The sequence below is a fragment of the Amblyraja radiata genome, chromosome 26, assembly GCF_010909765.2.
Source record: "Amblyraja radiata isolate CabotCenter1 chromosome 26, sAmbRad1.1.pri, whole genome shotgun sequence".
Lineage (NCBI taxonomy): Eukaryota > Metazoa > Chordata > Chondrichthyes > Rajiformes > Rajidae > Amblyraja > Amblyraja radiata.
The window spans coordinates 18,231,036-18,251,492 of NC_045981.1; the positions used below are offsets into that span (position 1 = coordinate 18,231,036).

At 44.1% G+C, this 20,457-nt stretch overlaps 1 protein-coding gene across 1 annotated transcript in view; it reads right to left on the reverse strand.

Annotated features, from left to right (window-relative positions):
• fscn2 (fascin actin-bundling protein 2, retinal) overlaps positions 1–20,457 on the reverse strand; it is a 38,545-nt gene that overhangs the window by 16,517 nt on the left and 1,571 nt on the right. The window lies entirely within an intron of this gene.

Here is a 20,457-nt window from a genome sequence, read left to right on the forward strand (position 1 = left end):
GATTCACCACTCTCTGTGTGAAAAAAGATTTCCCCTTCATCCTTAAACTGTGACACCTTGTTCTGGACTTCCCCAACATCGGGAACAATGTTAAGAGTAAGAGTACGTGACTGCACCTCAGATATGAGGTGTGAAAGATAATGGTTCAGGGGCATGGTGGCACAGCGGTAGAGTTGCTGCCTCACAGTGCCAGTGCCCGGGTTTGATCCTGGCTACGGCTGCTGTCTGTGTGGAGTTTGTACGTTCCCCCTGTGTCCTGCGTGGGTTTTCACCGTGTGCTCTGGCTTCCTCCCTCACTCCAAAGACGTACTCCAAAGATTTGTAGGCCAATTGGCTTCAGTAAAAAAAATTGTCAAATTGTCCCTGCAATTAGTAGGGACATTGAGGATAGTGCTAGCATGTGGAGAGCACAGGTCGGCGCGGACTCGGTGGGCCGAAGGTTCTTTATCCGTGCTGTATCTCTAAACCGAACTAAACTAAAAAGCATCGAGGAAGAAGCTGAAAGTCTGAGCTTTGGGCCTTGATGTTCGGCGATACATGTCCTACTTGCTCAGTATCATCCTTCTTGAAAGACTTGGATCTGGACATTAGTGTTTCTCCCTATTCCTCCGAGCTGTTTAGTTTACTATAGAGATACAGCATCGAAATAGGCCCTTCGGCCCACCCTGACCATCGATCACCCATTCACACAAGTTCCATGTTATCCCAAATTCTCTTTCACTTCCTACACACTTGGGCCAACTATCCTACAAACCCACAAGATTTTGCAATGTGGGAGGGAAACTGAGCGCCTGGAGGAAATCCATGCAGTCACAGGGAGAACGTGCAGACTCCACACAGAGAGTACCCAAGGTCAGGATCGGACCCGAACTGGCGCTGCGAGGCAGCAGCTTTACTTTGGACTTTAGATTTTAGAGATACAGCGTAAAAACAGGCTCTTCCGCCCACCAAGTCCACGCCGACCAGCGATCACCCCATACACTAGCAAGATCCTACACACTAGGGACAATTTACAATTTACAGAAGCCAATTAACCAACAAACCTATACATTCTCCCTGTGACCATGTGGGTTTTCTCGGGTGCTCCAGTTTCCTTCTTCACCACCTTATCTTCCTACATTGCATCTTTCTGGAAACTATGGACAAACTCCTCAGTCTCTCTATTCATCAACATTTCAGTGCCCTGCCTTTGATAGTGTCCAATCCTTAGTTGACTGATCGATTGAAAGATACAGAATGCCCCACCTTTTGCATCCACTCCCTACACACTAAACTCCCTCATGTCTTTCGAAATATGTGAAAAAAACAGAGAACCCAGAGGAAACCGATGCAGTCATAGGGAGAACATTTTTTTAGTTTAGAGATACAGCATGGAAACACACCCTTTGGCCCACTGTGTCCACACTGAGTATTGATCACCCATTGACACTGGTTCTTTGTAATCTCACTTTCTCATCCACTCCTTATACATTCGGGGCAATTTTCAGAGGCCATTTAACCTGAAAACATGCACATCTTTTGGGATGTGGAATAAAGTACAGCACACGGAGGAAACCCAAGTGGAGAATGTCACAAACTCCGCACAGATCGCACCCGAGGTCAGGATCGAACCCGGGTCCCTGATGCTGAGTGGCAGTGGTTCTACCAGCTTCGCCACTGTGCTGCCTTCAAATTGCAAAATATGACATCTTACTATGTTGATATTCCAAAAATGCTGCATTTCACCCATGTCAGTATTTAATGTCCTCTTTACTGCACCTCAATGGAGTAATTAGCCTGGTGTAACCGATATAAGTTGCTGTCATTTCTCCCTCACCGTTCTTTACACAGACTTTGTTTTCTCAGCAGATTCACTTTGGTATGAATGTTATACCTCCTCCAGCTTTTAGGTTAAAGGATTTTTATCCACAAACACTCCAATTAGAATAATAAAGATTGATGTTGATAGGTTCAGTGGTATTTTTTTTAAACTTTGTCTAAAGGTTAAGTAGAGCAGTTGATTAGGTAAGAGTTGTAAATCCATGCAGTAACGCTATTAGTTAGAAGAGGTCCCTTTTATCCGTGTATGCGTGCGAATGTTTGTAAGCCCATTACCTTCGGACAGAATCTGATGTGCAATGCAAAATTATAATCATCTTTGTCACGGGACTGGATTAGCTACTTTCCTACACTAGGCAGTGTTGGTCTGCAAATCACCATGCTACAGGAGAAAGCTGTTGATGCAGGAAATCTCTCTTCTAAATACAGGCTAGTAAATCAGTGAGTTACTTCCCACTTCTGCCATCCCAATTCCAAAGACGTGCAGGTTTGTAGAATCATTGGCTTCTGTAAATTGCCGTTAGTGTGTAGGAGGAGAAAGTGATATAACATTAAAACTGGCGTGTAGGTGATCGATGGTCGTCGTGGATTCGGTGGGACGAAGGGAGCCGTTTCCACATTGTATCTCGAAACTAAAACAGAAAAAAACCCCACTACACACTTGAAATGAAAATAGGACAAATATGGAGCACAGTCAAAGCAACAGAGAAGTTATCAGAAAATCAACATTGGCATGGCCAGAGGAAATACTCAGGGTGACTGGTGAACAGATAACCAGAAGTGATCAGGAAGTTATCAGTTATATGTGGGGTGCAGGGGGGAAGGAGAGAGAGTATAAGCCCATTATATAGCGATTGAGAACAGTGAGAAGTAAAACATATTTGATGGATAAGGAAGACATCATAACTCATGGGTGGATTACTGTAAAACACACGGCAAGCAAGCTTGTTGCTTTGAAACAACATATAACCTATGATGCAAGAAACTGTGCTTCAGGGCTGGACGCAAGTTATTATGGTGATTAGTGTAATCTGCACCCCATCCCTAAATATGTGCATCTTGTCCTCCTATCCTGAACTCTAGCCTGGCTTTATAGCTGCTGGGAGCCCAGCTGAGTGTTGACAGAACTCATTATCTGTTGGCTGCCAGATTTGCCGGCGACTTAAACTCACAAATTCAGCAATTTGCAAGCAGAGCTCTAAGTCCCTGAGATAGCAGCACTGCGCAACCTTGACCATGAAACAACAATTCCGCATGCTTCTTGCAGGAATGCCAACAGTTACTTTTGTTACTATTGAAATTCAGGATACGAGCTGATCTGAATTAAAAGGAAAAACCCAGTGTTACACTAAACCATTGTCTTGTGTATTTGGAATAATGTGCAATCAGTAATAATTTGGTCAAGAGACAAAAACCCTCGTGAACATTCAGAAGTTACCATGAGCTCCACTCAACTTGGCTCAAATGGAAACTAATTTTTCTAATTAATTTAATAAATGTATTTTGTTTTGAGGTCTTTGGGAATCCACATCTGCTACAGATGAATCCTAAGCAGGGCAGGCCCAACTCATGAATGGTGGCACTGCCTTACAGAGCAAGAGATCCTGGTTCGATCCTGATTGCTGGTGCTGTCTGTACTGAGTTTGTTCTCCCCATGATCGCGTGGGCTTTCCCCAGGTGCTCCAGCTTCCTCCAACACTCCAAAGACGTACAGGTAATTGGTGCATGTGACAAATAAATGTGAACTTGAACTTGAACTTGTTTGTAGGTTAATTGGCTTTGGTAAAGTTTGTAAATTATCCCTAGCATTAAACACGGGAACAACATTAGCTACACTGGCAATGTATTTTGATCTTAGCCAGGTTGCATAAATGAAGTTTGTACTCAGTCTGAAGAAGGGTGGCAGATGCGTGGCAGATGCAGTATAATATAGATAAATATGAGGTTATCCACTTTGGTGGCAAAAACAAGGGGGCAGATTATTATCTCAATGGGATTAGGTTAGGCAAGGGTGAGGTACAGCAAGACATGGGTGTCCTTGTACACCAGTCACTGAAGGTTGGTGTGCAGGTACAGCAGGCAGTGAAGAAAGCTAATGGAATGTTGGCCTTCATAACAAGAGGATTTCAGTATAGGAGTAAAGAGGTTCTTCTGCAGTTGTATAGGGCTCTGGTAAGACCACATCTGGAGTATTGCGTACAGTTTTGGTCTCCTAATTTGAGGAAGGACATCCTTGTGATTGAGGCAGTGCAGCGTAGGTTCACGAGATTGATCCCTGGGATGGTGGGACTGTCATATGAGGAAAGATTGAAAAGACTGGGCTTGTATTCACTGGAGTTTAGAAGGACAATACAATACAATACAATACGGTTTATTTGTCACATTGCACATAAGTGCAAGTGAAATGAATATGTCAGCAGCGGTACAATTATAAAGAACACACACAAAAACAAAGTAAAAATTTAACATAAACATCCACCACAGCATTCATCACTGTGGTGGAAGGCACACAATTTGGGAAGTCCTCCTCCATTTTCCCCCGTGGTCGGGACCTCAACCCTCCGCAGCCGTTGCTGCGGGCGTCCAGATGGTAAAAGGACAAGGTACAAGTCCAGGTAAGTCCAGAGTCGGCTCTTCCCCACCGGAGACCGCGGCTTTAAGTTGCTGTAGGCCGCAGGCCGGCGGTCGAAGATTTAAAGTCCCTGCCGCGCCGCAGACAGAAGCACCGCAGACCGCAGGGCCGATGGTCGAAGCTCCCCCTCCAGGGGTGATGGTAAGTTCACGCCGGGCCCGCGGTAGAAGTTGGCCGCGGGCCGGCAGTGATGGCTTCTTCTTCCCCCGGGTCCCCCATGAGGGATCCCGGGCTGCAGACGCCGCGCCAGCTGGAGCTGTGCAGACTTCAGGCTGCCGGCTGCCCCGGGCCAGCGAAACGGAGCGCTCCCCTCCAGCGAGCCCCAGCGAGGGCTCGCCCGCTCCACGCCGAGAGTCCACGCTGCGCCCGCCGCTGAAGCCCCGGGCGCGTCTCCGGGAAAGGCCGCGCCGATCCTTGCTGTTAGGCCACGGGGAGGCGACCAGGAAAAAGTCGCCTCTCCATGGAGGAGGCGGCCGAAACGGTTTCCCCCTCACCCCCCCCCCCCCACACACCCCCCCACACAAAACATACAAAGAAACATTAAAAACATACTTTAAAACATACTAAAAAAATAAAAAAAGTTGAAAAAACTAACGCGCTGCTGACAGGGCTGCCGCCATTGCAGCGCCCCCACCGGAGGGGAGATCTTATAGAAGCATATAAAATTATAAAATGACTGGACAAGCTAGATGCAGGAAAAATGTTCCCAATGTTGGCCGAGTCCAGAACCAGGGGCCACAGTCTTTGAATAAAGGGGAGGCCATTTAAGACTGAGGCGAGAAAAAACTTTTTCACCCAGAGAGTTGTGAATTTGTGGAATTCCCTGCCACAGAGGGCAGTGGAGCCCAAATCACTGGATGGATTTAAGAGAGAGTTAGAGCTCTAGGGGCTAGTGGAATCAAGGGATATGGGGAGAAGGCAGGCACGGGTTATTAATTGGGGACGATCAGCCATGATCGCAATGAATGGCGGTGCTTGCTCGAAGAGCCAAATGGCCTTCTCCTGCACCTATTTTCTATCTTTCTATGTTTCTATGTTTCTAAGGGTCTGACCCAAAATGTCACCTATTCCTTTTCTCCAGAGATGCTGCCTGACCCGCTGAATTACTCCAGCATTTTGTGTCTATCTTCAGTATAAACCAGCATCCGCAGTTCCTATTCAAAATGAGGTTGTTCATTTAAGGGCCCTCTGCATCGAGGCAATCTGCTCCTGCATCAGGAGGATGTCAGCTCCTCCGCGCCAGACGATCGAACCTCGCGTCGGGGCTGGTTGAACCTTCTGCGACATTGGAGCTCCCGACATCCAGAGCCTCTCCCGAGACTGTGAGCTCCCGATGTAAAGTCGGCAGGCTGCGGTCGGAGCGATTCCAGGCAAGGGATCGACTCCGATGTAAGTCCATGCCACGAGAAAGCCTCCAGCTCCATCAATGGTAGGCCGCAGAGCGAACGGAGAATGCGATCCGAAAATTAATCACATCTCCGGCAAGGTAAGAAACTGAAAAAAAAAGATTCCCCTCCCCCTCCCCCTCCCCCCACATAAAACAAACTGGAGAACATTTACACAAATACTAAAAATTAAAAAAAGACGAAAAAACAAACAGACTATTTGCAGGGTTGCCAATCGTACGGCATCCCTGGTGGACAAAGTACATTGTAGACATTGAGTGTACCTAAGGCTGAGATAGATTTTTAAATCAACACGGGAATCAAATGTATCCGAAGCCAACAGAAAATTGAAGGTCGATATAAGATCAGTCAGAATTATGTTATTGAAAAGCCAAACAGGTCCATGGCTCTTATGGTCTATCCCTGGTCCTATTCCTTATGTTCATATTGTCAAAGAATAGTGGTCAGATTGTACAAAATTCTCTCACCCAAATGGGGCTTTTGTACTAAGGATAAACACAAAAAGCTGAGATAACTCAGCGAGTCAGGCAGCATCTCTGGAGAAAAGGAATTGGTTACGTTTCGGGTCGAGGCCTGTCTTCAGACTGACCTTTCTTCAGACAAAGGGAAACGAGAGATATAGAAGAGATTAGTGAAAGATATGCAAACAAGTAATGATGGTAAAGGAAAGGCCATTGTTAGCTGTGGGCTCGGTGAAAACGAGTTACAGACAATGAGACTCAACAAGACGACTTTGAAGCTAGAACAACGACTTAGGTGGGGGAGAGAGGAGGGAGAGGGAATGTAAGGGTTACTTGAAGTCAGAGAAATCAATATTCATACCACTGGGTACTGAGTTGCCAAAGCGAAACATGAGGTGCTGTTTGCGTTTGGTCTCACACTGACAACAATTAGGTTATCAAAATGGTTAAGATTGAGACTTCTGCAATGAATAGGCTGAAGGGTTCATAGAGGGCAGATAAATATTGAGCTTCATATCATCCACTGTTTAATTGCTGACTCCCTCTTTGGGAATGTGAATAGTTTTTATCAAGTAGATAAACTGATAAATTATTCAGTGTAAGGTGACCCAGCAGGGTGTTGCTATGTATTTTACAAAGAACTGTTTGTGCTCACAGGCTTGTTCACCCCTGTTTTCTAATATTTTCTTAGCGTAACTATTTCAGGATTGTGAGGAAGAGTTTAGGAGTGTTAGCAGGAAAAGCTGATTGTTTTCGTTGAGCTTCCCAGTTGTACTAAAATAATTGCACAGTGCTTGAGCCCTGCATTTTTACCACATTAGATGAGATGTTGTTGTTCAGACACATACAGGCCTCAAAAATAATCATTGTCCTTGATATTTTATAAAGAGCATAAATCGGTTAAATATTGCAAGTTTGAAGCTCATATACGCACTACGAATTTGCACGTTGACTAGTGTTGACAATAGAATCATAGAACTGTACAGCACAGAAATAGGTCCTTGTCTGCCCATCTTGTACCCGCTGAATGTGATGCCCTCCATGCTTATCCCATTTATCTGCATTAGACGCTTGTCTCTCAATGCCTTTCCTAGGTAGCAAGGTGAAAAATAGAAGTGGCAGGCAGACAAAACTAGGGCAAAAATCAAAAAGGGCCACTTTTCAACATAATTGTATAAGGGGTAAGAGCGTTGTAAAAACAAGCCTGAAGGCTTTGTGTCTCAATGCAAGGAGTATTCGTAATAAGGTGGATGAGTTGAACGTGCAGATAGCCATTAATGATTATGATATAGTTGGGATCACGGAGACATGGCTCCAGGGTGACCAGGGCTGGGAGCTGAACATCCAGGGATATTCAATATTCAGGAGGGATAGAGAGAAAGGAAAAGGAGGTGCGGTAGCGTTGCTGGTTAGAGAGGAGATTAATGCAATGGAAAGGAAGGACATTAGTTTGGAGGATGTGGAATCGGTATGGGTAGAGCTGCGAAACACTAAGGGGCAGAAAACGCTGGTGGGTGTTGTGTACAGGCCACCTAACAGTAGTAGGGAAGTTGGAGATGGTATCAAACAGGAAATTAGAAATGCGTGCGACAAAGGCAAAACAGTTATAATGGGTGACTTCAATCTACATATAGATTGGGTGAATCAAATTGGCAGGGGTGCTGAGGAAGAGGATTTCTTGGAATGTATGCGGGATAGTTATCTAAATCAACATGTAGAGGAACCAACGAGAGAGCAGGCTATTTTAGACTGGGTATTGAGTAATGAGGAAGGGTTAGTTAGCAGTCTTGTTGTACGTGCCCCCTTGGGCAAGAGTGACCATAATATGGTTGAATTCTTCATTAGGATGGAGAGTGACATTGTTAATTCAGAAACAATGGTTCTGAACTTAAAGAAAGGTAACTTTGAGGGTATGAGACGTGAATTGGCCAAGATTGACTGGCAATTAATTCTAAAAGGATTGACGGTGGATATGCAATGGAAGACATTTAAAAACTGCATGGATGAACTACAAAAATTGTTCATCCCAGTTTGGCAAAAGAATAAATCAGGGAAGGTAGTGCATCCGTGGATAACAAAGGAAATCAGGGATAGTATCAAAGTGAAGGATGATGTGTACAAATTAGCCAGAAAAAGAAGCATACCAGAGGACTGGGAGAAATTCAGAGACCAGCAGAGGAGGACAAAGGGCTTAATTAGGAAAGGAAAAATAGATTATGAAAGAAAACTGGCAGGGAACATGAAAACTGACTGCAAAAGTTTTTATAGATATGTGAAAAGAAAGAGATTAGTTAAAACAAATGTAGGTCCCTTGCAGTCAGAAACAGGTGAGTTGATCATGGGGAACAAGGATATGGCGGACCAATTGAATAACTACTTTGGTTCCGTCTTCACTAAGGAAGACATAAATAATCTGCCGGAAATAGCAGGGGACCGCGGGTCAAAGGAGTTGGAGGAATTGAGTGAAATCCAGGTTAGTCGGGAAGTGGTGTTGGGTAAATTGAATGGATTAAAGGCCGATAAATCCCCAGGGCCAGACAGGCTGCATCCCAGAGTACTTAAGGAAGTAGCTCCAGAAATAGTGGATGCATTAGTAATAATCTTTCAAAACTCTTTAGATTCTGGAGTAGTTCCTGAGGATTGGCGGGTAGCAAACGTAACCCCACTTTTTAAGAAGGGAGGGAGAGAGAAAACGGGGAATTACAGACCAGTTAGTCTAACACTAACAGCCCTGGTAGTGGGGAAACTGCTAGAGTCAGTTATTAAAGATGGGATAGCAGCACATTTGGAAAGTGGTGAAATCATTGGACAAAGTCAGCATGGATTTACGAAAGGTAAATCATGTCTGACGAATCTTATAGAATTTTTCGAGGATGTAACTAGTAGCGTGGATAGGGGAGAACCAGTGGATGTGGTGTATCTGGACTTCCAGAAGGCTTTCGACAAGGTCCCACATAAGAGATTAGTATACAAACTTAAAGCACACGGCATTGGGGGTTCAGTATTGATGGTTCAGGATAGAGAACTGTCTGGCAAACAGGAAGCAAAGAGTAGGAGTAAACGGGTCTTTTTCACAATGGCGGGCAGTGACTAGTGGGGTACCGCAAGGCTCAGTGCTGGGACCCCAGCTATTTACAATATATATTAATGATCTGGATGAGGGAATTGAAGGCAATATCTCCACGTTTGCGGATGACACGAAGCTGGGGGGCAGTGTTAGCTGTGAGGAGGATGCTAGGAGACTGCAAGGTGACTTGGATAGGCTGGGTGAGTGGGCGAATGTTTGGCAGATGCAGTATAATGTGGATAAATGTGAGGTTATCCATTTTGGTGGCAAAAACAGGAAAGCAGACTATTATCTAAATGGTGGCCGAGTAGGAAAAGGGGAGATGCAGCGAGACCTGGATGTCATGGTACACCAGTCATTGAAAGTAGGCATGCAGGTGCAGCAGGCAGTGAAGAAAGCGAATGGTATGTTAGCTTTCATAGCAAAAGGATTTGAGTATAGCAGGGAGGTTCTACTGCAGTTGTACAGGGTCTTGGTGAGACCACACCTGGAGTATTGCGTACAATTTTGGTCTCCAAATCTGCGGAAGGACATTATTGCCATAGAGGGAGTGCAGAGAAGGTTCACCAGACTGATTCCTGGGATGTCAGGACTGTCTTATGAAGAAAGACTGGATAGACTTGATTTATACTCTCTAGAATTTAGGAGATTGAGAGGGGATCTTATAGAAACTTACAAAATTCTTAAGGGGTTGGACAGGCTAGATGCAGGAAGATTGTTCCCGATGTTGGGGAAGTCCAGGACAAGGGGTCACAGCTTAAGGATAAGGGGGAAATCCTTTAAAACCGAGATGAGAAAAAAAATTTTCACACAGAGAGTGGTGAATCTCTGGAACTCTCTGCCACAGAGGGTAGTTGAGGCCAGTTCATTGGCTATATTTACGAGGGAGTTAGATGTGGCCCTTGTGGCTAAGGGGATCAGAGGGTATGGAGAGAAGGCAGGTACGGGATACTGAGTTGGATGATCAGTCATGATCATATTGAATGGCGGTGCAGGCTCGAAGGGCCGAATGGCCTACTCCTGCACCTAATTTCTATGTTTCTATGTTTCTATCCAAGACTAAACACCTTTCAAACATCGTAATTGTAGTTGCTTCCACTACCTCCTCTGGCAGCTTGTTCCAGATATTCACCACTCTCTTGAGTGAAAAAATTACCATCTTCTTTAAATTTCTTCCCATCTTATCTTAAACTTCTGCCCTCTTGTTCAAAAAAACTCTAACTACCTAAGCTATCTATACTCCTCGTAATATTATAAACTTATGTAAGCTTAAGAGCGGCACAGTGATGTAGCGATAGAGTTGCTGCCTTACACCGTCAGAGACCCGTGTTTGGCCCTGACTATGGGTGCTATCTGTAGGTAAAACTGTAAATTATCTTGTGTTAGTCGCTGGTCGGCGTGGACTCGGTGGGCTGTGGGGTCTGTTTCCACACTATATCGCCAATGTCTAAACGTTTCGGATCGAGACCCTTCTTCAGAATGGTTGGAATGAGTCTGAAGATGGGTCTCGTCCCGAAATGTCACCCATTCCTTCTCTCCAGAGATGTTGCCTGACCCGCTGAGTTACTCCAGCATTTTGTGTCTACCTTCGATTTAAACCAGCATCTGCAGTTGTTTCCAACACCTGCAATTCCTTCCTACACATCAAATCTTCTTCACATTTTTGTCTTTTCGTTCTATGGTTCTTGCCCCTTCTACAATGAGAACAGCTTTATCTTTATCTTCTCTGTCTAGACCATTCAGGATTTTATCTATCAGATCCCTTCTCAACTTCCTCTGTTCCATGGAGAAAAACGTCAAATTTGCCAGTGTATCTTTGTAACACGTGAGTGCACATTCACAAGGCATTCATATCTTTCCTAATGGGTATAAATACAGGTATGTTTGAACCAAGAGTTTTTAGGTTTTGTGCTTCATGCTTCTGCTTATAAAGCTGAGAGTCCATATACTATTTATAACTTCTTTCTCAAAGTACCTTGCCGCTTCCAAACATTTACACACATACATCCTCAGATTTCTTTTTTGCTGAATCATTTTTATGTTGCTCTGCCGCTTCTTTTTCCTACCAAGATGTAACAAATTGCATTTTTTTACTTTACATTTCATGAGTCATGCATTCCACCTGTCTGTCCATTTCTTCTCAGTGTACAGTAGTTTTAATTTTCGAGATATTTTAGGAAACAGGCCCTTTGGTCCCCCAAGTCGGTGCCGATCAGCAATCCCCGTACAATAGTTCTATCCTACACCATAGGGACAATTTTACAGAAGCCAATTAACCTTCAAACCTGCACATCTTTGGGACGTGGGAGAAAACTGGAGCACCTGGGGAAAACCCACGCAGGTCACGGGAAGAACATCCAAACTCCGTACAGACAGCATCCATAGTCAGGATCAAATCCGGGTCTTTGGCGCTGTAAGGCATAAACTCTACTGCTGTGCTGCCATTGTATTACACCCTCCTCACAGTTCATTGTGTTTTGTCTCATTTTCAAATTTAGAAATTGGTAACTCCAGAAATAATAAACTCTGACAACTTTGTCAGGGATCAGTAGCTCGTGGCGTGTTATGCCCCTGTCCCACTTAGGAAACCTGAACGGAAACCTCTGGAGACTTTGCGCCCCACCCAAGGTTTCCGTGCAGTTCCCGGAGGTTTTTGTCAGTCTCCCTAATGGTCGAAAGTGGTTTCCGCTTCTTTTATGTTCTGGCGATTATTTTAAAAAATTCAAAACCAGCCGCGACTAAATATAGGTTGCCGTTTTAAAAATCGGTAATTTTTCAGTCAAAGCCGGTTGCGATGCTAGTTGAAGGTGTTTTCCGGAGGTTGCAGGTAGTAGAAGGTCTGACTAAAGTTGGGACAGGGCATTACTGGCTAAACCTTGAGCAAACTGGGGACTTTTTTTGGGCAAAGACTTTGCTGAATTTAATGAAGCAAATCAGATGGATGATTAGGAATGAACTTTTTAAAGAGTGATTTTGATTAATCAGATTAATTAATTCATTTGATAAGGTTTAAGATTCAAATGGGAAGTAAATAATCTGTACAAAATATAGAATATCAGATAGAATGAGAGCAAAGATAGTAAAGGGTGAATTGGGCACAGTAAATTTAAGGAACAATCAAAAACAAATGGGATTATTTTTTTTAGCAAAGAGATGGTGACAGTACTTGTAAGCATATTTCAAGAAACAAATTAAAGTGATAAAAAATTGGTGTAGAATGTCCTGGATGAATAAAGACATAAGCCAATTAAAATTGATATATAACCTGCCAACACTATATCAAAAAGGAAAATATGAAAATTAAGTGAATTAAGAATAGGATGAGGAAAATTCAATGTGCATGAGAATATATATTTTTACAAACATCAAAAGATGTTTTTTACAAATATCTCTAAAAGACAATAGTGATGCAGAACCAAGAAGCCTTTAGGTTTTCTTATTTGTTTTTAATAAATACTTTTGGATATAAAACAAATCCTGAGGTATTTTTGTTTTAGTTTAGTTTAGAGATCCAGCATGGAAACAGGCCCTTCAGCCCATCGAGTCCACATCAACCATCAATCTCCCGTTCATACTAGCTCTATGTTGTCCCACTTTCTCATCCACTCCCGACACATTAGGGGAAATTTTACAGAGCCCAATTAACCTACAGACCCGCACGTCTTCGGGATAGAAACATAGAAAATAGATGCAGGAGGAGGCCATTCGGCCCTTCGAGCCAGCACCGCCATTCATTGTGATCATGGCCGTTGTGGGAGGAAACCAGAGGAAACCCACACAGTCACAGACAGAGTAACACAGAGAATGGCAAAGTACGGAGTGAAATGGGGTGGAGGGCGTGAAAGGAGGAGAGAAAAGAACAGGGTGATGGGTTTAAGAAGGAACTGCAGATGCTGGAAAATCGAAGGTACACAAAAATGCTGGAGAAACTCAGCGGGCGCAGCAGCATCGATGGAGCGAAGGAAATAGATAAAGTTTCGGGCTGAAACCCTTCTTCAGATTGATGGGGGGTGGGGGGCGGGTAGAAGAAAGGAAAAAGGAGGAGGAGCCCGAGGGTGATGGGGATGGTGGGAGAAATGTGTGCGTACCAGTGCATGAGGGGAGGGGAATGGGGGGTTTACAAAATTGGAGCATTCAATATTCGTGCTGTTGGGTTGTCGGCTATCCAGGTTAAATTTGAGGTGCTGCTCTTCCAGTTTATGTGTAGCCTCACTCTGTCAGTGAAAGAGGCTAAGGACAGAAAGATCAGTGCGAGAATGGGGAGGGGAGTTAAACCAGTTAGCAACTGGGATCTCTGGTCGGCTTTGGTGGACTAAGAGCAAATGTTTGACAAAACGGCCACATGGTCTACACTTGGTCTTGCTGATTCAGATCTAATAATATTAGCTTAACCTGTTAGCTTAAAGACTGTGGTAGGGAATATTTTAAGAGTATTTAATTAAGGATGAAATTTTCAGTTATGCAAGAATTCAACAGCTAGATATTGCTGAATGAATTTCAGAATGAAAATCAAGACATCAGTATTCTTTGGGTTGGGTGATAACATTGATAGATGGAAAGTACTGGGCTTTTGCAACATACAAGGCTCATTTATGTAAAGAATATAGGAACATAATACATAGGGACAAAACTACATTAGATGATTATAGGTCCAGTCTACCTAATTATTCCTTGGTTAAATGCATGTGGCCAATTTCCCACTTGTTACATAGAAACATAGAAACATAGAAAATAGGTGCAGGAGGAGGTAATTCGGCCTTTCGAGCCAGCACCGCCATTCATTGTGATCATGGCAGACCCGTATCTGCCTTCACCCCATATCCGTTGATTCCACTAGCCCCTAGAGCTCTATCTAACTCTCTCTTAAATCCATCCAGTGATTTGGCCTCCACTGCCCTTTGTGGCAAGGAATTCCACAAATTCACAACTCTCTGGGTGAAAAGGTTTTTTCTCACCTCAGTCTTAAATGGCCTCCCCTTTATTCTAAGAAATGTTAACATAATACGTAGAACAGTACGGCATAGGAACAGGTCCTTTGGCCCACAATGCCAGTGCTAACATGATGGCAAGTTAAGCCAGCCTCCTTCTGCCTACACATGACCCATACCCCTCCATTCCCTGCATATCTCAAACCCTCTTCCACATCACTATTGTATCAGCCTCCACCACCACCCAGGCATCACATTCCAGGTACCTACCAGATACCCTGTGTTAAAAAAAAAACCTGCCCTTTCACCTTAAAGCTATGCCCTCTAGTCTTTGACATCTCCGTCCAGGGAGAACGTTTCTGACAGTCTACCCTGTTCTGTCAGATGCCAAAGAAAAAATGACATGTTCACAAGTCCATCCAAAGAGAATACGAAGGCAGTGGGACAAGATGCTGGTGCTATCTGAGTCTCTTACATCTGGGAATATGGATCTATGTAGGCACATTCAATGCTTTCCTTGTCATAGCCAGAAGAATACCTGTGAAGTCCCATTTGTGCTGTTTTCTCTATTGAGCCAATTAGCTTATTGTCCTTTAAGTGATTTGTGATTGTTCATAACAGTTTCGATCTCCATTGAGTCATAAAGTCACAGTCAGAGTCATACAGCGTAGAAACAGACCCTTTAGCCCAACATGCCCACACCAACCAATATGTCTCATCTACATTATTCCCACCTGCCTACCTGGCCTATATCCCTCTGAAATTATCCTATCCATGTACCTCTCTAAATGTTTCTCAAATGTTGCAATGGTACTTGCCTCAACTACCTCCATAATGATCTCCGTCATTGTGGAAATGGAATAAGAAGTGATAATCTATTCAGTTTGAAGCAATTGCCTCCTTGCCCAGATGGTTGTGGATTCCACAAGGTGATACAACCCAGGAAAACATCCACTAGGCCCATTTAACATAATTGCTGCAAAGGGCCTGTCCCACTTACGTGTCCTTGGCACGCAAATTACGCGATCTCGTGTTCGCGTTGAGGCGCGCGTGCATCGTATGGCCGGTCCCACTGAGAAGCGGGGAGGGGTATGTAGTTGTGTGTGACATCGCGCGGGGCTTCAACATTTTTGTAGCGAACGAAATCTTCGCGCGCTAATGGCCTGTCGTGGAACTGACGGCCAAAGTGGGACAGGCCCAAAACCCTGCTACGATGCAACAGCAGCAGAAGCATGCAAACGATCGCCGAACTCGGCCTGGGACTCACGGCCGTTGCGGTCCGGATCCGCCCCCACTTCTACTCCCAGAGCAGGGCCAAGAAAATTGAAGATAGACACAAAATGCTGGAGTAACTCAGCAGGACCGGCAGCATTTCGGGAGAGAAGGAATGGATGATGTTTCGGGTCAAGACCCTTCTTTCAGACTGACGAAGGGTCTCGACCTAAAACATCACCCATTGCTTCTCTCCAGAGATGCTGCCGGTCCCGCTGAGTTACTCCTACATTTTGCGTCCATCTTCAAATGACGTCACACGGTCCAGACAGCTGTGCGGTCGAATTAGGTCGCGCGCGACCTTCGTGGTACTGTCGTGCCTCAACGCGACCATGAGGTCGCGTAATTAGCATGCCAAGGACACGTAAGTGGGATAGGCCCTTAAGTATGAAGTGCTGCACTGCTGGAGCTGCCCTCTATAAAACCCTAAGACCCAAAGGCACTATCGGAAAGAAAGAAAACAAGTGTTTTTTACGATACCTAATGAGACCTCCTGAAATTAACCTATAAAAAGCCAATTAATTATATTCCTGTCCAAGATGTCTTTTTGCTAACAAAATGGATTTTGTGTCTGCAAGATATGTGATAGTGTGGGGAGCGCTTTGAAATCTTTCTGGAAGATATAATTAAATTCTTTGTAAATACAAGTGTTGGGCAGCACAGTGGCGCAGCGGTAGAGTTGCTGCCTTACAGCGTCAGAGACCCGGGTTCGATCTTGACTGCGGATGTTGTCTGTATGGAGTTTGTACGTTCTCCCTGTGGCCGCGTGGATTTTCTATGGGCGCTCCGGTTTCCTCTCACACTCCAAAGACGTACAGGTTATTCGGTAAAATTATAAATTGTCCCTAGTGTGTAGGATAGTGCTAGCGTATGGGGTGATCATTGGTCGGTGCGGAGAGGGTGGGCCAACTCAGCTTCGACCCTTTAGATCTTTAAAGTCTACAATTTTTTTCATGAATTCCGTAAACTATAAAATTGCAAACAATAAGGTTAGATTTGATAATAAAGATGCAGACTAGATAGAAAAATGGGTAAAAATCATTATGATAGGGTAGATTCTTCTTGTTACTGATTGTTGTCCGACATTTAGTTGACTGCGAAAGATGTCTCCTGAAACTGAAGAGGTTCAGATCTGATCTACACGAAAATTTAATTTCAGATTATTTGGATTGTTGATGCAACAGGATCAAAGTAGTTTGAAGGGAGCAGAGACATGTTCATTGCTTGTCCCAAGTTTGGTACCTTGGTCCACCGAGCCTTCAAGCGTGCTCCCGGTACGGCGGCCCGCCAAGCCTTCGGCCAGGTTCCACGGTCCGATGAGCCTTGGGTCTTCCAGGCATCCACCACTCTCTGTGTAAAGAACTTGCTTGCACATTGCCTTTAGACTTTGCCTCCCTCAACTTACGGTTATGTCCTTGAGGCTTTGACATTTATTTCCACCCTGGGAAAATTGCTCTGACTCTAAAAAGTCAAATTTATGAAGACGATTTAAATGCCTTTTTTATTACACAAAGCTCCACAAATCCATTCTCTGCACCAGTCGACTATAATTTATTGCTGTGAACAAGAAACTGGGAATCGACACATGTATCACTGGCTTACCCTTAACCTAAAAGCAGTTCTGCATGCAGAATGACAAAAAGATAGAAGGGATGCTACATTTGCTGTCTCACTGCAGTCATTCCTGATGTTAACATAAGGGCAGCATTGGGTTTTACTGTAATTAAGCCATTTAGAAAAACAATATCTTGAAAGTGAATAGAGAAATAAGTCCACCAATTCCCCACTCTGTTTAATTTAATTCGCAGGCATAAACTAAAGTGAAAAATATGCAGGAATGTGAAGGATTTCACTGCTTGGAATATACAACCATTTCTCCTTTGCCCAGATGTATCAGAATTAAGTACTCCAACAGCATCTCATATTTCGCTTGGGCAGGTTACAACCCAGTGTTATGAATATTGATTTCTCTAACTTCAAGTAACCCCTGCACTCCCTTTCTCTCCATCCCTCCCCCACCCAGATTGCACCAGGTTCCCGTTCTCACCTAGCAAACAGCTAACAATGGCAAGTTTCCTTTATCATAGTTACTTTTTTGCAGATCTTTCATTCATTTGTTCTATACCTCTCTACATCACTGTCTATATCTCTTGTTTGCCTTTCCCCTGACTAGTCTGAAGAAGGGTCTCGACCCGAAACGTCACCCATTCCTTCTCTCCAGAGATGCTGCCTGTCCCACTGAATTACTCCAGCATTTTATGTCTATCTTCGGTTTAAACCAACATCTGCAGTTCCTTCCTACACACTCTCAGATTAAGTATCAATCAGCAAGACATATGGTGAATATCACCCTGCATTAACTCCCAGAATGGCACTTTCTCTCGAGATTTTTGTAAACTAAAGCAATCAGAAGATTTGGTGAATGAGTGCAAAGAACCCATGATCTTACTGAATGGCACATGAAAATCAAGTACCATACGGACTACTCTTCAGTTCCTTAAGCCTCCTGCCTGAGTCCAAAAGCTGTCTTAATTCCCAACTCAGGGGGTTGTTCCTGCCAACCAGGGATGAATTCAAGGCATTAAACTCCTCATTGCAAAGAATTTTATAAATGCCATAACAGAAAATATTTGGAACAACTATTACTAAAAGTCTGGAAATTGCACCTTGACTTATTCTTGTAACTGGTGTAATTTGTAGGATTAATCTGAAATCTGCGCTTGTCTTCATGAGGAAACCTTGGAAATGTCCAAAACTGATAGTGAAAAGCAACAAAACTATCTAGAGATCCCTTTACAATTGACTAGAGATGAATAATTATTGAAATATATCTGGATAAAATGTCTCCAGTCATTTCTAGGAATTGTATACAGATTTATAAATTGAATTTAATATTTAATTGCATGTGTGCTTTGCGAAACTACTTCTAATATATTTTAGAAAGCTTCTGTTCACTGGATGGTTTAGGAAAGAACTGCAGATGCTGGAAGAATCGAAGGTAGACAAAAATGCTGGAGAAACTCAGCGGGTGAGGCAGCATCCATGGAGCGAAGGAATAGGTGATGTTTCGGGTCGAGACCCTTCTTCAGACTGATGGTGGGGTGGGGGGGGGGGGCAGGAAGAAGAAAGGAAGAGGTGGAGACAGTGGGCTGTGGGAGAGATGGGAAGGGGAGGGGAAGGAGGGAGAAAGCAAGGACTACCCAAAATTGGAGAAGTCAATGTTCAAACCGCTGGGGTGTAAACTAACCAAGCAAAATATGAGGTGCTGCTCCTCCAATTTGCGGTGGGACTCACTCTGGCCACGGAGGAGGCCCAGGACAGAAAGGTCGGATTTGGAATGGGAGGGGGAGTTGAAGTGCTGAGCCACCGGGAGATCAGGTTGGTTAATGTGAACTATGCGGAGGTGTTGGGCGAAGCGATCGCCAAGCCTGCGCTTGGTCTCACCGATGTAAAGCAGTTGACACCTCGGTGTCTAGGTGTCAACTGCTCTTCATCATTGAGACCAAGCGCAGACTTGGCGATCGCTTCGCCCGACACCTCCGCACAGTTTGCAGGTACATAAATAGAACAGGTTTGGAGGAATATGGACCAAACCCGGGGAAGTGGGACTAGTATAGCTGAGACATGTTGGCGGGTGTGGGCAAGTTGGGCCGAAGGGCTGTTTCCACATTGTATCCAATCCAATCCAATCCAACTTTATTTGTTAAGCACTTTAAAACAACCAATGTTGACCAAAGTGCTGTACAGAAGAATAAACAAGACATCATAAACAGGCAACATAACAGAACATAACATAACAGCTCACATAAGGCGCAAAAATTACATATGAAATACAACAATAAATTAAAAGACATAAAACATGAGTAAAAATAATAGCCACGCAATAAAAGCAATCAAAATAAGAAATTAAATCAAGTAAATAAAGTCGACATCTTACTGGGTATCAAAGGCCACGGAGAAGAGATGGGTTTTAAGAAGTGATTATCCACACTCTATGACTCTTGCATTAGAATATGAATTTGCTGGTTTCTCCTGACACACTACAACAGTTGCTTAGGAAGTAAACTAACTTTAGCAGTAAAAGTTTTGATGATTTCGTAACAAGAATAATATTCTGGTCATTGTGGGCCGAATAACCCGCACCTGTGCTGTACCATTAATTATGTTTTGAAAGATGTGGTTTTAACTTTGTCCAAGTAAACCAGTGAAAGATCTCACCTTTTCCCGCTCAGTCCGCCGAGTCTCCCGGTTGCCAAGCATTTCAACTCCCCTACCCACCCATTTCCATACTGACCATCCTGTCCTGGGCCACCGCCATTGCTAGATTGAGGCCACACATAAATTGGAGAAACAGCACCTCACATTTTGCTTGGGTAGCTTACAACCAAACGGTTTCGGCCCGAAACGTTGCCTATTTCCTTCGCTCCATAGATGCTGCTGCACCAGCTGAGTTTCTCCAGCTTTTTTGTGTACCTGGTATGAACATTGAATTCTCTAATTTTAAGTAACTTCTAATAACACTCCCCTGCCTGCCCCCCTCCTCCACCCTAATTGCTTAACCAGTTGCACAATTCACCACATTATATTCCTCTTGAGATCATACCTTCCCGAGCCAACAATGGGCCTACTAAGAGCTCCACCCTGCCTGAGGTAATTTGTTGCTGGCCCTGAATGGTCCTGGTCTTTTCTCAACTCCCTCCAGCTCTTCACTGCCACCTACCCACCCCCACCCCACCACACCCCCAATCCCCCGACCCGCTGAGTTACACCAGCACTTTATCTCTGGTATAAACCGGCATCTGCAGTTCTTCAAAAGGGAACTGCAGATGCTGGAATATCGAAGGTACACAAAATTGCTGGGGAAACTCAGCGG